Below are 12975 nucleotides of genomic sequence, written 5' to 3'. Positions count from 1 at the left end.
TAAACAACAGAAAATAAGCTTATGTCAGAGATTAATCCATGATACGTATGTGACCACAACTAATGTGACAGACATGATGTACAATTGCAGCAGAGAAAGCAAACCCATTTTCATTAAAAATAGAATGTGCCAACCAAGAAATTACTCAGTCTTTGCAGCGTTTCAATAAAAAGGTCTTTGATACTCCGCATGCACCCACTCACACTCATATATAGGGTGAGTAGCTTAAGACATCTAAACTTGTCTCGCAATCTCAGGTCAAAAGGAAATCACTCATTAAAGGAAAAAATGGTAAACATGATTTAAGTACTTTTGAATGGCATTGTATTGGCATGACCTTATAGCAAAATGCTTTGGTATCTGGAGAGCAAGCACAAAGTGGATAGATAGATTTCCCTACACTGACGTGGTAACGTGCCTCGCTCTCGTCCCCAAAAACCTGTCCCACCTGAGGGTGAGAGTTTTTTGGCTGAGGAGACCAGGCAGTACCTGCTGTAGCCCATGATGTGATCGGTCATCCTGCCCCCACATCCAGACAGAGCCTGCAAGTGCTCCCATCAGGTGCTGGGTGACTGTCAGGTATCAGCCCCCTCCGTTTGGGCTGGACTAGCTTTAGCCTAGTGACCCAGGGAGCTGTTTGTACCCCATTTCTAATGCCTTGAAACAAAACCCTCTCCTCGCTGAGCTGCCACAGGAGTATCAGTTCCCTGCAGTCCTGAAGTGCTTGCTCAGCACCACTGCACGCTGCCTTGGCGTTCTCAGTGCACCCTGATAATGAGTTGATTTGCGTGTTACAGCACTTGGCCCCTCCGTTTGATGGCCAGCAGCATTCAGCATTTTCTGTCCCATCCTGGTGGCCTTTCCTCTGCCAGGCTGTAGCTCCAGGGCCGTGGGTGGATGGGACTCCGTGCACCAGCTGGGGACCTATACGGATGTTCCCGCAGCAAGGAGCCACGGAGGCCGCCAGCTCCTTGCACTGGAGGAGAGCTTGGCATTGATGGCCGTCACCCGCACTGCCACAGCCCCGTCATCCAAGGCCTGGTGAAAACACCCTAACCTTTCCTTATCAGCCTAGGTGGGCCTAGATAAATCCCACCAAAATAGATAAAAGAACAGAAGCATGGCAGCAGCAGCTCAAACGGAGGAAATACATCCTGTTTATCATTACAGCTCTCAGCAACATCAAGGCAGCTTGGCTGGAGTTCAGCTCTTTACTCCAGCCTGCATCTGTGTTGTTGTGCTTGTTCTCGTCTTATCTGTAAAGGTGTTAAACAGATTTTCCATCTCACTTTGTGGTTTTGACACTTGTATAGCAGGGTTTTTTTCCTGTGCTCAGGTTTTCCCTGGAGCTATGATCTCCAAACACAGCTCAGGAAGCTAATGATGCTTACTTTGGAGATCTGGGTCTCCCTGCCTCAGGCACCCTGACTGGTGACATTTAGCCCTGTTGTAGTGGGGAAACCAAGTATGTAGCAAGCTATTTCTTAACTGTGAAGGAATCTGTCCTCCTCTAGGCTTAGGGTGGGAGTTTTAACAGCAGTTTAACTCTGTTCTTGAGAAATCAAAGATCTTTCACTTCAGTGGGAAAGAACTCTACAGTTCTTTTCACAATCCCACTCTAATTTACCTATTCCCATCCATTTTTAAAATAATCTAGACCGTCATACATAAATTTCTATGGGACAGAAATTACTACTTGATACAAAAAAAAGAGAGAACAAATACTGGAAAAGATTCTTTTTTTCTGTCTTCTTGCCTTTAGTGATGTGTCTTCCCTCAGTATACTTGTGACTCTTATTACTGCACTGTCTGCTTACCAGCTCAGTAGATAGAGTCCAGAAGCCTGCTGAATTAGGTAAGTGTACAGTTATTTTTAACTGAGCTGAATATTACACGTTCGTATGGCATGTTGTGCAACAGATATACACTGGTGTCATATGACATTCTGTCCAGACACTTGTCCTAAATTTAGCTCTAAATTTAACCTGAGAGATGTAGGGCAAATAATGAAATGTCAGCCCTGCAAAACAAACCTGTTGCATTGTGATTTGAACTTAAAGGAGGCATAAATCTCTGGTCCTCTCTGATGCATCAGAGCTGTTCAAAGCAGTCAGTGCAGGATAATGAAGCTTTCTCAGTGGCGGTTCATTTGATCGGGGCTTCAGATGTTGCTTTTATTACATATGAATTTGACCGCACGGCAAAACGAGCACTGGGTAAATAGAGATGATGGTGCAGCGTCCTCTAGCATAGTCTATTCTGGTTCTTTCACTGCTCTTGTCTGCACAGCAACCGATGATGTCCCAGGCCTGGCCATCTCATCAGGGGAGCAGGCCAGCGTAGCATGGCAGGAGCTGATGTGGATGACAGCTTGTCCCCCTGCTTTGAGTTTCTGAGCCCCATGGCAGCGAACCCACTTCCAGTTGGGGTAGCCAGAAGCCACCTTCAGCATTCATCCCAAGCCAGGCTGGAGCCCATGTGTCAGGAGCCAACACCACCCACTTCTCCCTGGGGCTGTGCACAGGAGGGTCCTGCTCTGTCTTGCCACTCCGGTAGCACCTGCTAGCCTTAGTTTAACTCCAAGCACATAGAAAGTTGCAACTCCTTGAACTTCATTGCGCTCAAAGTTACAGACATTTCTGCAAGGTGCCGAATTTAGGTAGGGGCATCTTTTGTTTTTCAAGGGCTGTTAATCTATGGCAATAGCAAAGCAAAGACAAATCCAAGTCTAGAAAGCCTGTTGTTTTCATGTCGTTGAGGGAAGGGAAGGAGAGCAATGCAACAGGTCTTATTGCATACAGCAGGCACAATCATTAGAATCGTTAGAAACAAATCAGTCTTAAAAGAATTAGAGGGTACCAGAGAAATGCTTCAAAAGAGACTTTGTTCATAAACTAGCCTAAGGTATTGAATGGAGAAGTAAACACCCATTGCATATTTCCAAAGACTGCCTTAAAAAATTGCGGAAAAGTTGTTTCCCATCAAAATCAATTTCACTTTTCCATCATTGGCATTTCGGAGTCACTGATTTTCCCAGGACCTTTGCTATTCACAGCACTTTGTGTCTCTTCTTGCCATTCTCATCCTCCTGCTCCTCTGCAAGAGCCTCAGAGCAATGGGGTTGCAGCAACATCTCTGAATTTCGTGGATTTTGTAAAGGTCAAGAAAAAGACAAGTCTTTCATTAGAATTCTTACTAACATACATTATAACTTAAGATAAATGATATTTGCACAGCAAAGAGTAACTAAAAGATAATGTTTATGCTTTCCCTCTTCCTCCAAGGAGCATGCATTTGTTTATATAGTCTTTGAGTTGTGTTCACTTCGTATTAGCATTTCATGTTCCCTCTGACTGATTCCTCTTTCAGTTTGAGTCAGTGGATGTGACCTTATGATGACATTTGCAGAGAGGCAGTGACTGCAGTAGCTGTACGCTCTTCCAAAGCTCACTGGCTGGGCAGGTCTGGGGTGAGTCAACAGATATCTGAAATGGGGCTTAGGACCCTGGATACTGGGCGTTCCCCTTTGTGTTCATGTCATATTTCCAGAGGAGTGAGGGCTCCGTTTTGATTGTATCTGAAAGGTAAAAATTTTCCGTGAGGAGCCACTGTGCAGAGGTGGAAGTCGTACACCGAGCCGAAGTCCACCCTGACTCGGGGGTGTGAGTCAGCAGCAGTTGAAGTGGGATAAATTCCTCCTGAAAGGGGAATTATGTTCTTAGTAGAGTGATCTCAAAACAGCTACATCTTTCCAGCACTGCAGTATTTAGGCAGCAGAGTCAGCAAGAAATAATGTATATTGTATTCCTTACCCCTGGGCACATGTGACATCCTGCACCTTTTCCCATACAAGTGCCTCTGGCTCCTTGCCTCTCACAGGGTACTGTGGCCAAAGCAATCACTAGTTCTTGCAAAGGAAATTGAAACCAACTTCCCCTGTGGGAGTTTCTATCTTCTTGTTATTTGAACATGGTTTCTGTAGCAGGAGGCACAGGAGAGTTGCTTTTGGTTCTGGTGTTTGCATTTAATCTTTGGGAGTGTCTGATGGAAGCACAGCATGGCAACACTGAACTCAAAGCTCTGCTCCCAGGAATATGACGGCAAAAGGTACAGAGATGTGTGCCCTAGGTCTGTGCTTTCAGTGAAATACACCACCCAAACCATCCTGCTGTCTTTCTACAGTAAAAAAGTTCAGACAAGGTATAAGTATCAAGGGAGCAGTTCCAGGTAATTGGTACACAACACAGTATGCTGTTCGGTGCCGAAGTATTATGAGGATTTTCTGTCCGGGGACTGTTACTGTCACAGCTAATCAGTATTTTCTTCCTTTCAGAATAGCCACCCATGAGCCAAATGTTTGGATGCAGCAGAGTTAGTCATCATTGGTAGTTACAGGCTATGGACAGGAACACAGTTTGTGCTAATGTCCATTCTCACCAGCATTTCATCATGTAATGGCACATCTGTGGCAGCTCTGCACACAGAATGAGTCTGTAACAAGCTCAGCGGTCTCCCAGGATGCACAAATGAACTTTTTTTCACCAACCTCAGTTGCCTGATTCAGTTTTGTAGCTTAGTAGAGCTGAAGGGCTTAGTAGAGCTGAAGGGCTACTTAATTCAACTAATGGAAGTAGAGACTCTGAACAAATCAAAAAAATAAGGAAATGTGAAATGTGCTTTCCTAACCTGACTCCTGCTGGTTATTTTGAGGAAACATGAAGAACAAAGCGAATCTTGCTGTTCATTTTGCCTTTTGTTATTTTCAAGTGGTCATCCTTCTTTGTCTTCTCTCAGATTCAAATCTCTTTTATTGCACCCTGTTTGTGAGACCCTAGCTGACTCCCCCATCAGCATGACTTGGCTATTTCCATCATTTTCTATTTAAAGAGAAAGCAAACACATCTAATATACAGTGTCTGAGTTTGAAATCTGTCCTGGAAAATAGCGTAAATTTATGTATTTATTTTTGCAGGTGACATTTTGTAATCTCTTGGAGTGTCTTGGGGTTAAGCTGAAAATGCAGATCTATAACTGTGCATGCCCCAGGGGAGATATTAGCAAGTCTGATGCAATGCTGATAAATCATAATGATTGTTATTATTATGCTTTGGATGTGTTGTAATAAAGCCACAACATTGTTTTATTGGGAAAAAAAATCAACCCCCAAATGTATGATTTCATTCCTGTATAGTAATATTTATGTAATTAATATTTCAAACTTCTATGAGGTCTTCCTCTGAGAATAGCAAAGTATTTCACAGATACTAATTAAATAAGCTCTTATTCGGCAATCTCTATCCATATAAGTAGCCTTGTTGGCTTCCCATCTGTAAGGAATTTTTGGACTCTTCTCTGAAGTTAATGCATTTGATTATTTCCACTTCACTAATGTAGAAAATGAGACACAGAGGAGTTCAGTGATTTACTCAAGACAAAAGGGAGAGTTGGTATCTGAAAATAGATCTTCTGAAGCAGAGACCTGCGCTTTTATTGGAAAATGGTGCAGCAGCATTCGTAGGAGGTCCAAATATATCAAAGGGGTGCACAGGGCTTTGCAAGGAAACCCAGGAATGTGGGACGGAAAGGAACTGCAGTGTGTTTGGTGTGAATTGCACGGTGAATAACCTGCAATGTTCACAGCCAATGGGTCCTTGAGCCCCAGTATCTTTTTTCTACTCAAAGAAACATCCACCCTGGAAAACATAGGCACCCTTGACTTTGCCAAGTGTGAATCTGCATCATAGTATCGGCATTCTTCCTTGAGTTCAGCGGGACATCAATCAGGCCGTAAGAGTGCCAAGGGTGTGGATCCGGTGAGAGACTGCCAAAAGGCAAGCCAAAGGGTTAAATGTGGGAGATATTCACTCTTGGTTTTAAGCCAAGCCTGGTTACAATCTTAAAGTAATATCAGGGAAAAGAATGCTGGGTGTTGTTTAAAAGTTACGGAGGGTTGGCTGACATGTCAAGGGCGTAAGGGTTTCACACCCTCTGGGTGACGACATCCAGGGCTCCTTTGCCTGCCACAGTAACTGCTGAATGTCCTCAACTTTGCACAAAACAACAGCCCTAGGACTAGTTATGAGGGGCAGATGGTTTTGTGGGCAGCAGGGAAGGGGGACGTGTCATGTACTGACCATCCTGTCATGCCAGAGCAAGTCGGATCGAGGCGCAAGCATGGACAGGGAACGATGCTGGTCCTGAAAGACCCTACAAGCGAAGCTGGTGAGTTGGAAGGGATCACATATTAGTGGATGATATGGTCTTTCTAAATTGATTTCCTTCAAGATTGCTCTTGCTAAGCCTTAGACGGGGGTGTTTATGCACTGGCAGGGTGAATACAGCTAGCCTGAGGCTCGACAACATACTCGGAAAGGAAAACAGACCTATTGCCATCTAGGCTTTATTCTCTTCATATGCAGTGGTTTGCTATGGGAATCAGTGAAGCAGGAGCTGAAGGAAAAGGCATAGGCATCATTTTGATACTGTATTATAGTTTCCCTTCATTCATTGTATTGGCTGGACAAATGCATAGAAGCCTTCCCAAACTGAGTATCATCCCCATGTTCCAGCTAATCCAAATGTCAGTTCTCCTGTATGTGCCTGACTGTTTTCTTCTAGCTCATCCCTGGATCAGTGTTATCTCTTCCTTAGCCAGCTTGCCCTCTGCCAGATGTGGGGAAGATGGCTACCATTTCACTTTTATGGCCTCGAGGAGTCTGAAAGGGGGTCTGTCATTCACATTTACGTGGTACGAGAGCAGTTCTTTTCCACTGGTAAGCTCTTACAAATACTACTTGGAACAGGTTCACAGCTGCTTTTGTCATCTTTTGGAATCCTGAAGTCTCAAACTTGCAGTCTTAAAAATATACAAACCACTCTAAAACATCATGTAATGTTTGTCTGTTTTGTTTAACAAGCAGCAGCTAAAAGAAAAGTAAATGGAGCTCCCTTCTCCCCAAGTAAATAAAACTCTCCAGGACAACATATTTTACTTCAAAATTATACGGCGATTTTTTTTCTTCTTTAGGTTCCAGAAACATGTCCATATATGGTCTACTTGTCAGGGACAATAAATAATGATGTAATAGAAAGGTCAACTTTGTGTCATTTAGCTACAGGATGCTTGATGAAGTGAAGTTCTTCAGATAATGCAACAAAGAAGAACTTTAGGATGGGTAAAAGTTTCTGCCGTGCATCTTCAAACAGGAAATCTGAGATTCAGAACAACTTATATTTTGGCTTGTATTCGCTGATCATGGGGTGATCCAGAAATAAACTCCAGGCTTCAAAGCGAGAGTGTTTCAAAGCTGTCCTGCAGTTGATCGAAACACCCAGGCAAAGCAAGGAGATGAATACCAGTGAGGATTTTCTGAATTAAGACTTAATCGAGGAGATAACCTATTTCAACAGTATTGTTATCGTTTTATTTCTGAACAAAAAGGTAATGCAAATATGCATGTTTTTAACTTATTTAGCATTTTCAATCTGTCAGTTTGCTATGTCTATGCAAATATTTATTTCTATAGCAGTTTCTAACCTAACACCCTAACACAGTCTTGGGAGTTTTGTGGTTTGCTTTTGCTTTTGGTTTTGGGTTTGTTTTTTGTTTTTTTTTTTCAAATAAGACATAAAACGCTCACTGGTGTTAAGCAGAACTGTAGCTCTGTCATTTCCTCATTTTTCTTTTACTTGCAGGTGATGCTTATATCTTTGTCCCTAGAATAGCTTGCTCAGAAATAATTGTTGTAGTTACAACATGCTAAGGTACGATGTAGTGTGCAAGGCACAGTGTGAAGGAAAAGAATGACATTAGCAAATGATTTCTTTCATTTATAGATTTACAGTTGGTATGACATGAAGCTAATATTGCACTGATTGCTGTGTGAATTAGTGCTTTCTGAGAAGAAATAAAAGCTTGCAGGTGTAAGCATTTCCAGTAAAGAATTTGTGCAGAATCATGATTTGATGGCATCATGACATATGCCAGACTGATAGGTGACCTGTTTTGACAGCTGGTGGTGAACAAGGAGATTTGTTTGCTTGGAGGATTCCTTTGGGAAGCCTGGCTTTGCTCCTTCAGCACGGGGCTAGAACTTGAGCAGTTTGCATAAGCTGTCATTACAAAGTATGTTAGCCTGTTTGCCGCAGCCGGACAGCATAAGGTGTCGTTCTTCTGATGACTCAGTTCTGGCAGATCTGATGGGCACTGAAATCTTTCTGTTTTTAAAAAACCATTTGCTTCCCAATAGTAGTTATCCAATATAGTATCCTTGGAGAACTGCAAAGATTTATCTGGAAACTGACCTAAAATACAGAAGAAATGCGAGTACTTTAAGTGCTGCAAATTGGTCTAGTTTCCATTGCCAGCAGAGGGTCTGGCCTGAAAGGTGCTGCCCTAAGAGCTAAAGTGGAGGCTTGGTTTACTGTTGAAGACTTCCAGCCATGTTTACCTTCACCCTGTGCGTGCTCCTGCTGCTTTCAGAAGTAAAGGCAAACACATGGAAAGGCAAACACGTATCTGCAGAAGCTGGGGCTCGGTTGTTCCTTGCAGAAGGCAAAATGAGCAAGCCACTTCGCTTCTGTCTCTTTTGTAGCCTCCAAAGACTTGGTTTTGGTTTTAGAAATGTGGTTTATCGCACCCTGAGCCATAAATACTGAGGTCCTGTATTGAGTTACAAGCTGACTAGGGTAAACTCAGTGGAAAGGCAGGCAAAGTCCCTGGCTCTGCTCCCTTAATGACCTTGTCACTCACCTGCCACCCTCCTCTGACAGCAGTAAGTAATTCTGCTAATTCTGCTGCCTGGGATCTATTGAAGGAGGACAGGCAGCCTTGCTAAGCTTTTCTTTAAGGAAGTGCTATCAATGGGGACCAGTTGTTTCAGATGCTAATGGTATTGAATAGCGCGGTTCTGCATGTTCAAAGCCAGCTGTAATCCTTGTTGTTTATTTATGTTGCATCAGGGATCAGAGGCCCATTCTCCCAAACACTGTATGTTGACAGAGCTTGTAGTCCAAATATAATAGCAACCTAATTGTGTTTGTCTGTGGCTTTTGCCATAATGTGAGTGGTTACTAGTAGTCACCCCGGTGAGTAGTAGCTTTGGTTTCAGAGATCTGCCAGGTACAGCTGCTCATTAACGTAGGGCAGAGCATCACAGCCTGGCCCTGGCACAAGCATTTCATTCTAACCTTACCTTCTGGCTGCTGGGTGCAGCTAAGTAACCTCTGTATGGCACAGGCCTGATTTCAGTATCTAAATAAACAAACTCTCACTGAAATCAGGATGGAAAAATTAAGAATCAGGATCAGGCCCTATGGGGAAATGATGATAAATTTAGATCCAGAAGATCTTGTCAGACTAAGCTATTAAGTGGCAGCACAGGCAGCAGTACCCTAAGATGTGTTGCTGCCAAGAGAGATCACTAGTGAAGCCATTCAGACCTGAAGGCAAAGCAGTTTCTGAGGAATAATAAGGGCACTATACCTACAGCTTTAAAAATCAGGTTCTGCTCTTACAGTAGATGCAATGTTGTGTGCTACCTGCATGTGAGGATGGGTTCCTGGACAGCCAAACACTAAAACCTCCCCCCAAAACCTGAAGTTACCATGAACAGTAAACCCAGCATTTAACTTATAAATCTGATTCCAAGACTTTAAACCTACAGTAAGCAGGCTTAGAGCAAGCAAATAGATTAAAGCTGCATTTAGAAAGATCATTTTGGCCAGATCTTACTTATCCAAACTGGTTCAAGCATTCCTAGCAGCAAAGATTGATTTTTTTTTTTCCACACCTTCATTACAGAAGGTGGAAAATATTTAGCTTATAACACAACATTAGTCTAGTGGGCTTTCATAAGGCTGTGGTTGGTAGTTCACCACTGGCCTCATATGGGGTAACCTTAGCCCTGCTGTGCCAGCTGAGCCGGGGTAGGTCCGGGCAGCTGCAGCAGTGTCTGTTGATGCCACTGAGCTCAGCCACAGCAAAAGAAGGTTAAACGGAGTAGGTGCCCTGTGCCTCTGCAGCTTCAAACAAAAGCAGCTCCAGCTGGAAGGGGAGGGTGGTGGCTCTGCCCTGCTCCGCTCAGGGCCATTGCACAGGGAACCGTAGGGAGGAGTCGCTCATCATGCCTCCTGCCAAACTCAGTCACACCACACAGGTCAGTCGGAGCAAGGGGAGACAGATGATGGGATGCAAGAATGGCTTCAAGCCCAACTAGAACGGTCTCTGCAAGGGTTCAGGAGAGCCAAGGCTGTCCCCGGCTGTCAGGACGGGCCCAAAAGCTCCAGCAGCCCCAGGATGTGACCCTCACACCGTCATCAGGGCTGTGCCAGTTAGGTGAGCAGAATTGAAAGCTTTCTCTCTTTTGGGCCCTACGAAGTTTCTTCCTGCAGGATGAGTCAGTGGCAGGAGCTGCAGCCAACACTGTTGTTTCTGCACTCGGTGGGACTCCTGTCAAAATATTTAGATTAGTGAGGATCACCAACACGCAGGGGAGGGTTCTCCCTTTTCTCTGTGAGTGGGTGGGACCCAGTTAACCCATACAAAGCATAAGAGGGTGAAATAGGAGTGATCTGCAAACTAAAAATCTTCCTTTTCCATCCCTGTACCTTAACGAGGTGTGAAACAAAAGAAGGAGGGAGGGGAAGATGTCCAGAAGTGGCCTTTATACCTAGATTCATTGCGGATTTCGTGAGGCACCTAAATCAGTTGGCTCAAGTCCCAGAGTATGGAGTCGCATTGGCAGTGGTCTCCTGTGCGGTCCTCAAAGCCCTGACTGCACACAAAAAGTCTCCAACACCCAGCTCAGAAGCACAGTGAGGCTGGACCCACTGCCTGCTCCGCCTCCCGTGCCATCAGGAGGTCAGCGGTGGGGCTGGGGAGGATAAAGAGGAGGGATGTGTGTCCCAGGCTCCACTAGTGCAGGTCGCCCTCAGAGAGGAGCAGTTCCATCTCCACTCTTGCATCCTCTAAAGAGTCATTGTGCATCACCTCCATTAGGAGCTTACAATCAGATCCTGTCCTCTCCACTGACTGCTTAGTTTAGGTCTCTGAGTCACCGTCAGGGCCAGGTCCCTACATTTAGGCATTGCAGTGCTAGATGCTGCAGACGAGACCTCTGACTCCAGCCCGTGGATTTCACACATCGGCAGCGCACCAGTTTACTAAAGTGAGTACCTAGGCTGACGGACTATGAAAGTGCTGCCCAGCATGCCAGGAGTTGAGCAAGCCAAGCAGCAGCAGAAGCTGCTGGGAAAACAAAGCTGTGTCATGGTTCTTGGCCAGCTTCTGGCTGGAGTGCAGCCAAGGACAGGTGCTAGAGGGGCTGGGGAACGGGGTGGGCAGTGGCTCCATATGGGAGCTTCAGTGGTTTGGTGCCTGGGCCTGGTTCCTTGGGACAGCGAGGGTCATAGCAGAGCTGAGGCACACCAGCCCTCACTGGAGAAGGTAACCAACAGCAGCTGTCAGAGAGCTGGCTAAAAATAAAAAAAAAAAAAAGAAAAAACAACAAAATGGGGTTGCATTATTTACAGCAACAGAAGGTTTTATTTTGGCAGTTTTCATGGCTGTAAAATACCTCCTTTGTTGTTAAGAGTCATAATGTCTATCTGAAATCTGCTGGGCTTCCCGTTACCCTGAACTCTTCCCATTTCTTCTGGGGTGTGCTTGGAGCCTGAGATGGCTGTTGATGTGGGAGATATCACTATTTCTGGAGTGAAAAGTTTAAATCCAAGATTTAAAGTTACTTATGGCTTGATTCAAGACCTTCTTCAAACTGTGTTAGTTGTTGTTGTTTTAAATTATGGTTAAAGAAACAAACACGAGTGTCCTGACATGCATAGATACGGCTCTGGTGCCATCTGGGAGCTACCATTTCCTCCAGGTCAGGACCGTCTCTTGGCCGTGCACGCAGCAGCAAGGAGGGCTAGAGCAGGGCACTTCCCTGGCGTGAGGCTCACGGCGTGCTGGACCCCAGCGCCATCGACGCGGGTGTGAGTCCCCGGGAAGCCAGGCTGCCCCGGGCACTCGGTGAGCTGGGGGCAGAGCCCCAGCCTGCCGGAGAGAGCAGCTGCAGAGGGAGGGCGAGCTGAGGGCTCCCCTCTGCCAGCGGCGCTGGTGCGGCGGGAGGCAGGTCCCCAGCAGTGGGAGGGCGGGTGGCTCTGCCATCCCCGTGCGTGGGGCTCTGCTGGGTGGCCCGGTTCAGTAGGACCCATGGCCGGGCAGGGCAGGGCTGTGCGGAGCCGGAGACCGGCCCTGCTGTGGCGTCGCTGGGACAGGGACCGACAGCCCCAGGTTGGGGGCAGGCAGCTTTGTCAGCAACCCCACTGGTGCACTCAGGCAGCCCCTCACCTCTCTGCACCTGGGGGACATGCCTCTACAGTCCCCTTCTGCTGGCTCCCTGTCCTCCCCTGTCCTGTCCGTGTCCTCCTGGGCAGCTTGTACACGTTGCTCCTCCCTTATTTTACATAGTTCTCGCTCAGTGCATGTAAAAAGCAAACCTATTCCCCCTTGGCTGTCATCTTCTTAAAAGAGGCAAGCTTTTCCATCTCCTCCCATGAAATAAGCCCTTGGCTCTTGAACACTGGTGGCCAGAGTGCTCTCTGGCATCCGAATGAGGTCCTGCTAGAGCGTTGTATCATTCGTGGCATTAGCACTTGCCTATCACTGCTGGAAATACCGCAGAATTTTGGATTGGGTTTGCCTTTTTTTGAGTCCACGCTGCGGTGATGGTTCACAGCCATTCTGTGATTGCTGAGTGTGCTCTGATGTTTCCCCCTTATCTCATTTCCCGCTCTCAACCACCAGTTTTTAGAAAAAAGTCTGACCATAAGTCTTAAAGCTCATGACCTTGAACTTTGTTCTGTGAAGAGCAAAGAATCAGAAGTGAAACTGAGCATTGTCATGTTGCCCTCCTAGCTGAGTGAAACAAAGAAAGTCACTTCAAAGAATAGCTTTGCATGTTGCTCGAGCAATCT

This window comes from Accipiter gentilis, chromosome 25 (assembly GCF_929443795.1).
Source record: "Accipiter gentilis chromosome 25, bAccGen1.1, whole genome shotgun sequence".
In the NCBI taxonomy this organism is placed as follows: domain Eukaryota; kingdom Metazoa; phylum Chordata; class Aves; order Accipitriformes; family Accipitridae; genus Astur; species Astur gentilis.
This window is presented reverse-complemented; position numbering follows the sequence as displayed.